Consider the following 11,847-nt stretch of genomic DNA (forward strand, 5'->3'; position numbering starts at 1 on the left):
ACGTTCCATGGGTTCCATTGAAGAGAAGATGTCCTTAATGTTGAACGACTCCTCTCCCTCCTCTACCCTGGACAACCTAAACCACTACATGGCCCAGACCAAATATCTCTTCACCATCGCCTACCTACTCAACCTCATCCTGGGTCTCCCCACCAATGTCTACGTCCTGTGGCTGATAGTGACCGGAGCTGTAGGGACGATGGCTTCAGACTTCTTCTCTCTCAATCTGACCGTGTCTGAGATCACCTACTGTCTATTCAATCTCTTGGCTTTGTTGGACTACTATCTGTTGAATGGTTTGTTCCTGCCTGCCAGGGCTTTCTCTGTGGGTTTACTTACTGTCAGTCGTCCTCTGTTCCAGTGCTGTATCTGTGTGGAGCGCTACCTGGCGGTGGTCCACCCTGTAACCTTCTTGAAGTACAAACCCCTGAGGCACAGGGTGGGGTGTTGTGGTGTTGTCTGGCTGGTGGTTCTTGGGTTCTGTGTTGCTGCGTTGTTCATGTCTTTCTCAACCACCTTCTATTACTTTTACTTGGCTCAGTATCTGGTTGTGTTTTCCATTGAGTTGTTCTGCTGCCTGGCTGTTCTCAGAGCTCTGAGACGTCCCGGGCCGGGGGAAGGAGAGAGAGAGGGGGAAGGGATGAACAACATGAAGAGAAAGGCTTTCTGGATCATTCTGGTAATTCAAGTGTCTGTGGTCGTGAGTGTTTTTCCTATCATGGTCACTGTGTCTTTCCAAGGGTACCTGAACTTCAACGACTTCTACTTTGCTCTCGCCATCTCTTTCTCCCTCATAATCATCTCTGGGTTTGTTCAGCCCCTCCTCTACCTCCACAGAGCTGGGAAACTGCCCTGTATCAGGGGACCCTGAGAATATCTCCCCTAACATGAAGCATTTCTACCTGAAATCTAAATGCTCTAAATGTCAATAATGCTGCAAATCTTTAGTAGTAACGGAATAAAATTCCACAGGAAACATGTATAATTATTGTCCCTGCCATTACAGTTGGAACATTTTGTCACTTTCCCAGAATCCCAAGGTTTTCCAGATATCCCGGTTGGAAGATTCCCAGAATCAGAAGGGAATGAGCATGAAAACCTGATAATTTTGGGGAATGAATTTCCTTTTGAACCCTACCTGAAACAATAGTTTATTTGATTGTATTATTACAGTGGGACATCAGTGCTTGGCCATCTCAGGCATTACCACCAGGACACTGAAACTATCCCTAACATGTTGCATGTAGCTCACATGGTCTTTGATCAGAAAGCACGATGATACAATGCCGACTACTAATATTGAGGAATGTTTTGGCTTTTATAGAAACACAAGATGTGCCGAATCTTTAGGGTTCTCTCTTTTGTAGCCGCTTCCTGTAGTCAAATGACCAAATCTCCCTCTAGTGGCCTCATGGGTGTGATGTTATTAATATTTTTCCTAATTTAATAATTATTAATCATAATAGAAGAAAAAAAAATGAAGTGTAAATCTGGTGTTTCTATGTCTAACAGTTTGGTTATATTTCAGTCTTCTGTGATGTATATAAACTGTAATATTGGTGTTTCTATGTCTAACAGTTTGGTTATATTTCAGTCTTCTGTGATGTATATAAACTGTAATATTGGTGTTTCTATGTCTAACAGTTTGGTTATATTTCAGTCTTCTGTGATGTATATAAACTGTAATATTGTGATGCAAACTCAAAATGTAATACATTTCATCTCTATTTCTGACATGGTACAGGTGTCTTATTTTGTTTAATAAATCCTCTTACAGCCACTGAGACGCCAGTGTCTCACCTAGCCAACAGGAAATGGAAGTGCGCAACGCCAAATGCTAATAGTACTCGATAAAACTCAAACTTTCATTAAAACACACATGCAGGGTACTGAATTAAAGCTACACTCGTTGTGAATCTAGCCAACATGTCAGATTTTTAAAATGCTTTTCGGTGAAAGCATGAGAAGCTATTATCTGATAGCATGCAACCCCCCGAAATGCCTGAAGGCGACGTAAACAAAATAATTAGCTTAGCCGGCGCTACACAAAACGCAGAAATAAAATATAAAACATTCATTACCTTTGACGAGCTTCTTTGTTGGCACTCCTATATGTCCCATAAACATCACAATTGGGTCTTTTTCCCGATTAAATCCGTCCATGTATACCCAAAATGTCAATTTATATAGCCCGTCTGATCCAGGAAAAAACATCTTTCCAAAACGCAACGTCATTTTTTTAAATAAAAAAAGTTGCCTATAAACTTTGACAAAACACTTCAAACTACATTTGTAACCCAATTTTAAGTATTTGTAAACGTTAATAATCGATCAAATTGATCACGGGGCGATCTGTATTCAATAGCAGCTACTCTTGAAATCATCGTCCATTGTCTCTCTCCCATAAGCCTCTTCCTGTATACTGGATGACAGGAATGGTCTATTGACAGTACTGGCGACATCGTGTGGAAGCTGTAGGAACTGTCAACTGGTCGCCATCTATTTTCTCTTGCCATAGACAATTCAGAGACTGGCGGATGAATACTTTTTTTTTTTTGTGACCAGGTTTTTCTTGGGATTTTGCTTGCTGTTCACGTTCTGTTATAGTCACAGACACGATTTAACCGGTTTTAGAAACTTCAGAGTGTTTTCTATCCACACATACTAATCATATGCATATACTATATTCCTGGCATGAGTAGCAGGACGTTGAAATGTTGCGCGATTTTTAACAAAAGAGCTCTACGAGGTTTGCCCATAACCATGTGTGTGAGGTGGATACTTTAGTTTCAAAGTAGATTAGTTAAATACTGACTCTGATTTAGCCCACATTTATCTGTATATCTGACATTCTGTTTTGATTCTATTGAACATATTATACTGTTTATTGACTTAGCAGGTTTCAATATTTTTTCATAATACTTTTGTTTATGTGTGTGAGGTGGATACTTTAGTTTCAAAGTAGATTTGTTAAATACCACCAAGAATCACTCTGTGTGACTCTGATTTAGCCCACATTTATCTGTATATCTGACATTCTGTTGATTTGATTCTATTGAACATATTATACTGTTTATTGACTTATTGACTTATTGACTTATTGACTTGTTGACTTGTTGACTTATTGACTTATTGACTTGTTGACTTATTGACTTATTGACTTGTTGACTTATTGACTTATTGACTTATTGACTTAGCAGGTTTCAATATTTTTTCATAATACTTTTGTTATCATCATTACATTTTAGCACTGTTAATGGCACTGTGTGAATTAATCTTGTTGGATCATTATTCAGATTGTTAACATAGTTGAAGGGAAAGTAAAGGGTTCAAACCAAAAAGCCGAAACTTGGTGAGCATAGGTTTTGCGTAATGGGCAGTTGGCCCCGAACAAGATGGCGTCTAGGCCTCAACGGTTTTTGAGATATGGCCATGTTTCTGAGATTAAAGGTCCAAAATGAAAATAGAGCAATAATTTTTCCGCTTCACATCAAAGTAAAGGAACGTACGGTGTCAATAAAAAAATAACCAGCCATTTATCTATCGTCATTTAAGAGAAATCGTACAATGTCAAATTGGTGATGTTCAAAAATAGTTTTTTTTAAAGTGTGCTTCGGAGCTCTGAGAGATTTTTGTGATTTTCTGTGATTTTCTGAAATAACACACTCCCACTAAACCCTCCGTAAATAAGTCAGTTCTTAACGTAAAGACTTAAAACTCAAAATTCTATAATTGTCTACCCCAAGGAGGACATGTGTTAACTTTCAGCTTCCTGTGTAAACCGGAAGTGCCTTAAATGGTGTCATAGTGGCTGTTTCCAAGGGTTAAAAAGGTCAGATCTTTTCAAAACTTCATATGTGTGATTAGGCAACCCTCATGAACTGTAAGTCAGTCATTTCTCCCAACAGATGTCAAAGAAAAGCTCTCTTTCTCACACACACACACACACACACACACACACACACACACACACACACACACACACACACACACACACACACACACACACACACACACACACAGCAAGGATGGAGTGACAAAGTGCGGTGCTTAAAGACACACAGAGCCTTCAATGGCATTTCCATATTCTCTAGACTGTGCCGAGTTCAACGAGATGCCCCCCCTTGACCGTAGCTCGCTCTGAGTGCAGCGACCGTGAAAAAAGTAGGCCCAAAATGAAGCCTGGCACTAAATGTCATTTGCTTTTGGGTGACAGTGAGAGAACCGTTGAGGTGTGAAGCACAGGTACGTTCCTGAGGTCCTCCCGATCTGTGCAAGCCTAACCTTGACCGTGTGGCATTAATCCTTAACAGTTAATCAGGGTTTTTTGATCTCACAGATTACAATGACTTCTCTCCCCATAGGAATACATTGCCTGCTCCTCTAAAGTCAACCTGAAGCCTATGTGGGTTATGAATTTCTTATGAACCTGTCTTCAATGACAGTCCATCAGGCCACTATGAGGTCTACCTGTGTCGATTCTAAGCTTCCTGAAGCAACCGGAAGAGGTTAAAATCACCCTAAAAGTGTTTTTCCATACCCAACCAGCAGTTTATGATAAATAGTGCATTCAACCCTGTGTAAATCGGTCAGTTCTTAAAGTAAACACTTATAACTCAGGATTCTGTAAAGGCATACCCCAATGAGGATATGAGTTTACTTATAGCTTCCTGTGCCAACCGAAAGTGCCTTAAATGGTGTCATAGTTGCTGTTTCGAAGGGTTAAAAAGGTCAGATATTTTCAAAACTTCATATGTGTGATTAGGCAACCCTCATGAACTGTAAATCAGTCATGTCTCCTATAAAATTTCAAAGAAAAACTAAATCACACAGCTTGGAAGGAGGGACATATTGGGGTGCGTAGAGACAGACATTGCCTGCAATAGTTACCTTAGTTTTGAGCTAAAAAATAACCATCAGAGTTCTGAAACTTTAGAAACCTGATCTAGACCTCAGGTCGATAGTGCGTGGTGAGTTACTTGGCTCTGGAAAGTTCTCGGACCAAGAAACAGCCTCGTATATTTGCAATAACTTCAATTCATTTTCATTTTTGCATCACGAAAATGCTGACATTTAGAAATGTCCCAGAGTCGCAAGACTAGGTGCATTGCGACCGCCTCTGCCCATATAGACGGACCCCAACGTTTCTGTCCGATAGCTCATTCAAGGACCCCGTAGCAAGGCATGGAAAAAAAGTGGATTTTCAGCACCAATTAGGGTCTTGCTCGGGCACCGAATGACCTATCGAGCCGAAACTCGGGATTCGGGGTCGCCTCAGCTAGGCCTACACATAATGTCAGAACTGGACCCACAGCTAGAACGTAACTACGTGTTTTACGTTTTTATTATGGTTTGAACGCTGTGAATTTTGGGCCTGCTCTGAAGTATGTGATAGTTAGCTTCTAAACGAGTTGGAAAAAGTGGGTGTGGTGTAAGTTTGTATCAGTTTGGTGTCAGAGTGATATCTAATTGACTGATGGACGGTGACTTGCTGGTGACTTTTGTCCATTTGCAATATGTTTAAACAGTGAGGTACCATCACCAAAGTGACATTCTGAAATCAACCCCAACGAGTGATGGAGAGGAACCACTATCACTGCCCGGCCATCCTGTGTTCATCAGGCCAGTTAATTTGGCATTTCTGCAGGATTTTTGAGCATGACAAATTCGTGATGGTAAATGCCCATTGAACCATATTGCAAATGCACGTGCATTTGCAATATGATTCAACAGTGAAAAAAAACATCACCAAATGGACATGATGAAATCAACACAACGAGCGATGGAGAGGAACCACTATCACTGCCCGGCCATCCTGTGTTCATCAGGCCAGTTAATTTGGTATTTCAGCATCCCGGAGTCACCTCTTCACTGTTGATGTTGAGACTGGTGTTTTGCCTGTGGAAGCACCTTTGCCAGCACCATTGCCAACACCTTTGGCAGCCATTACAGCTTTTAATCATTTTTTTATAAGATTCTACCAACTTTACATAACTCTTAGGTCAACATCTATCCATTGTTTTAGCTATGCATGAGTTCTGAATCAGAGATAAATACGTTTTGATGGCTTTCCTTCACTGAACTCATTCTCCATTGGCTACATTCTAATGTTGTGCTGATTTCTAATTAAAGGTACACAGTATTTAAAGGGATTGCTTTAGAAAAACAAATTGAAGAAAAACTCCCTGATCAAATTGCTATTCCACCCAGTGGGTGGGTTTTCTGAGATTGTATTGACATTTATTCAGTGTGTGAAAGGTAGACATACCCTCAAACCTGGTTACTAACCTGTATATGATAAGTCTGAATAACAAGTAATGAGAAGGTCTATAATCAAAAGGTGTAAAAAAGACATTTCCTGAGTCTGATCGGCCCCTTGGAGCAAACTGACCCAATAGGTTTCTCCATGACGTAACACACACCTGTGTGAAGGTAGGGCCGAGCTTTAGAGCACATTCAAACCAGACTAAATGATGCGTAAAAACTGTCCAATGAGGGCAAGTGCTGAGGGGGTGGGGTTTAGATTTGCTTTGCGTTGTCCAGCAAGGTTTCAAACCAAAGACAACTACAGATCTGTCAACCAATTGGAAATGATGAACAGCATTCATCACACCTCTTCCCCGTCACACCCAATCACATTCCACTCCACAGATTAACCTAACCCCTGCTACAGAACATGTGTTGTGTCCATGTTTGGTTTAGATCTGGCCTTCGGCTCCTACGTTTGCATATCTGGTTCTGGCTGAATACATTTCTCCATTAAGTAACACACACCAAGGTAGGGCCGAGCTTTTGACGCACCATCAAACCAGACAAAATTATGGTTAACAACACAGCCAACTCAATGCTATCCAATGAGATAATTGGTTTGGGGAGGACCTAGATTTGCGTTGCCTTGTTCGTCGGAAAAGCTGGGGAGGAAACACACACCTGTGTGAAGGCTGGGTCAGAGGCAGAGCTTTACAACCCACTGAAGAGACCAGGGTTGTCTGAGGAACACAACAGGTAGTCTACACTGACCACTGAAGAGACCAGAGTTGTCTGAGGAACACAACAGGTAGTTTACACTGAACACTGAAGAGACCAGGTTTGTCTGAGGAACGTGACAGGTAGTGTACACAAAAGAGACAATATTTTTCTTCATTTTATATTTGGACAAATTCACTTATTTCAAAATCGAAATGTTTTGTCTCGTACATTCACAGACCCCAACGACTGAGAAGAGATGAACACCTCTGTAGACAGCAACTCTACTCTCCTCTCCTCCTTCTCTGAACACCTTCAGGTAAAACGTTATAATAACATCCAATAATAAACCATTGATAAGGGATTGAAATGTGTGAATAATGATCAATGGGGAAACTGTTTTTAAATGTCTTATAAATGTCTTACTAACTGAATGTTATTATAAAGTGATACAATCTTCCTTTCCAGTCTGTCCAGTATGTTCTGTACACTGCTGCCATCTCTATCAACCTCATCCTGGGTCTCCCCACCAATGTCTACATCCTGTGGCTGATAGTGACCGGAGCTGTTGGGACGATGGCTTCAGACTTCTTCTCTCTCAACCTGGCTGTGTCTGAGATCCTCTCCATCCTGTCCAATCTGATGTTTCTTATTGATCGTCTCCTCCTACAGAATGACACTTTATGGAGCGTTGGGACATTCTTTACCGGTTTCACCCTCTTTGGTCGTCCTCTGTTTCAGTGCTGTATCTGTGTGGAGCGCTACCTGGCGGTGGTTCACCCTGTAACCTTCCTGAAGTACAAACCCCTGAGATACAGGGTGGGGTGTTGTGGTGTTGTCTGGCTGATGGTGCTTGGCTCCTGCTTTGTAAATATGCTTAGTAAATACCAATCTGCATGGTGGAAGATCTTTGCTTTGATTCTAAATCTTCTTACTCTTTCTGTGATTTTGTTCTGCTGCCTGGCTGTTCTCTGGGCTCTGAAACGTCCCGGTCCGGGGGAAGGAGAGAGAGAGGGGGAAGGGATGGACAACATGAAGCTGAGGGCCTTCAGGATCATTTCAATCATCATGGTGTCTATGATTGTCATGTACCTCCCACTGGTTCTTCTCCTAGTCAGTTGTCATTTTATAGAATCAGTGGAGTTTTTGGGGGGATTGTCCATTTGTTTCTCTATCACAGTTGTCAGTGGGTTCGTTCAGCCTCTCCTCTTCCTCCACAGGTCTAGGAAACTGCCTTGTGTCAGGGGACCCTGAGGCTGAGGTCACACTTGGCACAGACATCAGTTCAACTTCTAATTTTGATTTACAATTTGAGTAATTGCTTTTGGACTAAAAGTTGGGTGACAAAAATACCAACATTCCCGAAATTCGTTAACTTTGATGACTCCTTTATGGTGACGTCCAATGAGTTTACCACCTTGATTTAACATCGTCATGTTGATTTTATTTCTTAAAGTTACATGGAAACAACATTTATTCCACCATTTTGTGTCCAGTGGCATGGCTCTGGCAAGATATGTATTTTCCTCATTACTGAGCCCAACCAATCCAATCTGTACAAACCAGGAACCAATGAGAATAGAAAAGGGGCAGAATAGAAGTTGTGTGGGAATTAAAGAGGTAATCTGGGTTTCAAACAACAACAAAAAGGACTAAAAAAAATTTGTGTCGGATTTTAGAAGTAAGAGATGTTTTTGCAGGAAATTAGAAATGATCACTTTAAAAAGTGTTTCATCTACAATTGATAAATGTTAAGTTAATTTGATTGAAATATTAGTTGAGACTTTGTAGCCGTCTCCTAGCCTGTAGGAAACTGTAGAAATTGAAACCATATTTTTTGAATAATCTACAACTGTTACATATTATGTTAGAAATTCAGTAAATTATTTGTAATATTAGTTTCTGACTGTTTTTCCTGACTGTTTTCCTCTCTCCAGCTGTGACACTTGAGAAATAGAAGCAAGAACGTTAAAAATATCATCTACAGTTGTTCATTGTTAAATTAAATTATGCTACACTGGTAGTAGTAATATAAATGTTTAACAGTTTTTCTCGCTGTTTTTCCATCTCCTTGTGGTACTGACACTTGAGAAATAATATTGTTAATAACAAGTTAAATTAAGTTAAAAACAAAGTAATATTAATATTAATGACTGTTTTCTTTGTTTCTCTTTTCAATCTATTTTGATTGTATACAATACTGTAATATGTGGTAGTTTACTGCGATGTCATACTGACCTTAGTAGAACACAATGACTGTAATATGTGGTAGTTTACTGCGATGTCATACTGACCTTAGTAGAACACAATGACTGTAATATGTGGTAGTTTACTGCGATGTCATACTGACCTTAGTAGAACACAATGACTGTAATATGTGGTAGTTTACTGCGATGTCATACTGACCTTAGTAGAACACAATGACTGTAATATGTGGTAGTTTACTGCGATGTGTTACTGGCCTTAGTAGAACACAATGACTGCAATATGTGGTAGTTTATTGTGATGTCATACTGGCCTTAGTAGAACACAATGACTGTAATATGTGGTAGTTTACTGTGATGTGTTACTGACCTTAGTAGAACACAATGACTGTAATATGTGGTAGTTTACTGTGATGTGTTACTGATCTTAGTAGAACACACTGACTGTAATATGTGGTAGTTTACTGTGATGTGTTACTGACCTTAGTAGAACACAATGACTGTAATATGTGGTAGTTTACTGTGATGTGTTACTGATCTTAGTAGAACACACTGACTGTAATATGTGGTAGTTTACTGTGATGTGTTACTGACCTTAGTAGAACACAATGACTGTAATATGTGGTAGTTTACTGTGATGTGTTACTGACCTTAGTAGAACACAATGGCTGTAATATGTGGTAGTTTATTGTGATGTCATACTGACCTTAGTAGAACACACTGACTGTAATATGTGGTAGTTTATTGTGATGTCATACTGACCTTAGTAAAACACAATGGCTGTAATATGTGGTAGTTTATTGTGATGTCATACTGACCTTAGTAGAACACACTGACTGTAACATGTGGTAGTTTATTGTGATGTCATACTGACCTTAGTAGAACACACTGACTGTAATATGTGGTAGTTTATTGTGATGTCATACTGACCTTAGTAAAACACAATGACTGTAATATGTGGTAGTTTATTGTGATGTCATACTGACCTTAGTAGAACACAAGGACTGTAATATGTGGTAGTTTATTGTGATGTCATACTGACCTTAGTAGAACACACTGACTGTAATATGTGGTAGTTTACTGTGATGTCATACTGACCTTAGTAGAACACACTGACTGTAACATGTGGTAGTTTATTGTGATGTCATACTGACCTTAGTAGAACACACTGACTGTAATATGTGGTAGTTTATTGTGATGTCATACTGACCTTAGTAGAACACACTGACTGTAATATGTGGTAGTTTATTGTGATGTCATACTGACCTTAGTAAAACACAATGACTGTAATATGTGGTAGTTTATTGTGATGTCATACTGACCTTAGTAGAACACAAGGACTGTAATATGTGGTAGTTTATTGTGATGTCATACTGACCTTAGTAGAACACACTGACTGTAATATGTGGTAGTTTACTGTGATGTCATACTGACCTTAGTAGAACACACTGACTGTAACATGTGGTAGTTTATTGTGATGTCATACTGACCTTAGTAGAACACACTGACTGTAATATGTGGTAGTTTATTGTGATGTCATACTGACCTTAGTAAAACACAATGACTGGAATATGTGGTAGTTTATTGTGATGTCATACTGACCTTAGTAGAACACAATGACTGTAATATGTGGTAGTTTATTGTGATGTCATACTGACCTTAGTAGAACACATTGGCTGTAATATGTGGTAGTTTACTGTGATGTCATACTGACCTTAGTAGAACTCAATGACTGTAATGTGTGGTAGTTTATTGTGATGTCATACTGACCTTAGTAGAACAGACTGACTGTATGTCGCCCCCTACAGATCGCCCCGACATCTGGCATGACCATCTGACAAAAAGGGGGACAGTTTGATGAACAAGCTTTAAAATAGGTTAAAATCTAAGTCATGTGACATGATTAACGTAAACAAATGCCTCTGAGTCATCAAAAGTCATATTCTTCAAGAATCAATGGCTGAATAAATGCCTGAATAACATTCATTCAAAAGTCATGAAATGGATGTACCAATCCCAGATTGAACCTTTAAGTGAACTTTACTGATTATTGTTCTTGTTACAATGAGGCTTTGTGTTTTCTAGATACAACCAGTTAAAGCTTGGTGTTTATATCTGATGGTTTCCTTGTTGTTCTTCATACTTTAATAAATGGTCCAATCACATCTGAACTGTGGAAACTCTTGTTGATCGTTCTCTGACTTTTGTAAATAAAATGTTGTCTAGTTAAATGTATCACTACCACCTTGTCCTTGATGGATAGAGTGCTGCTCCTGGTGCTGTTACAGACAGGAAGTAGCTCTTAATACTTACTATCTGTAGTGATGAACTCTGCTTCCTGAATATTAAACTATGTCCAGGCTGGACACCTGTGTGTCCATCATTCTGCAAACAAATGCAGCTCCTTATTGGAGTTGGGTGAAGTTGTCCATAGATGATGATCTTGGGTCAGTTTTGTCATGTCCCCATCAATGGTTGAGGTTAGGATTGGCTGATCCTAGATCTGTACCTAAGGGAAACTTCACCCTCATTATACAGATCATTGACATGCAAAAGTAGAGGAATGACTGTGCAGTGTGCACATAACCCCATTCCCTTTGTCCTCAATTGAACATATAGAAATTAACCTCTGTAGGCCAGTATATGTAGGAAAGAGTCAGAGACAGTTTTCTATTCT

Source organism: Oncorhynchus mykiss, chromosome 19 (genome assembly GCF_057628025.1).
Source record: "Oncorhynchus mykiss isolate SJ-2025 chromosome 19, ASM5762802v1, whole genome shotgun sequence".
NCBI classification, from domain to species: domain Eukaryota; kingdom Metazoa; phylum Chordata; class Actinopteri; order Salmoniformes; family Salmonidae; genus Oncorhynchus; species Oncorhynchus mykiss.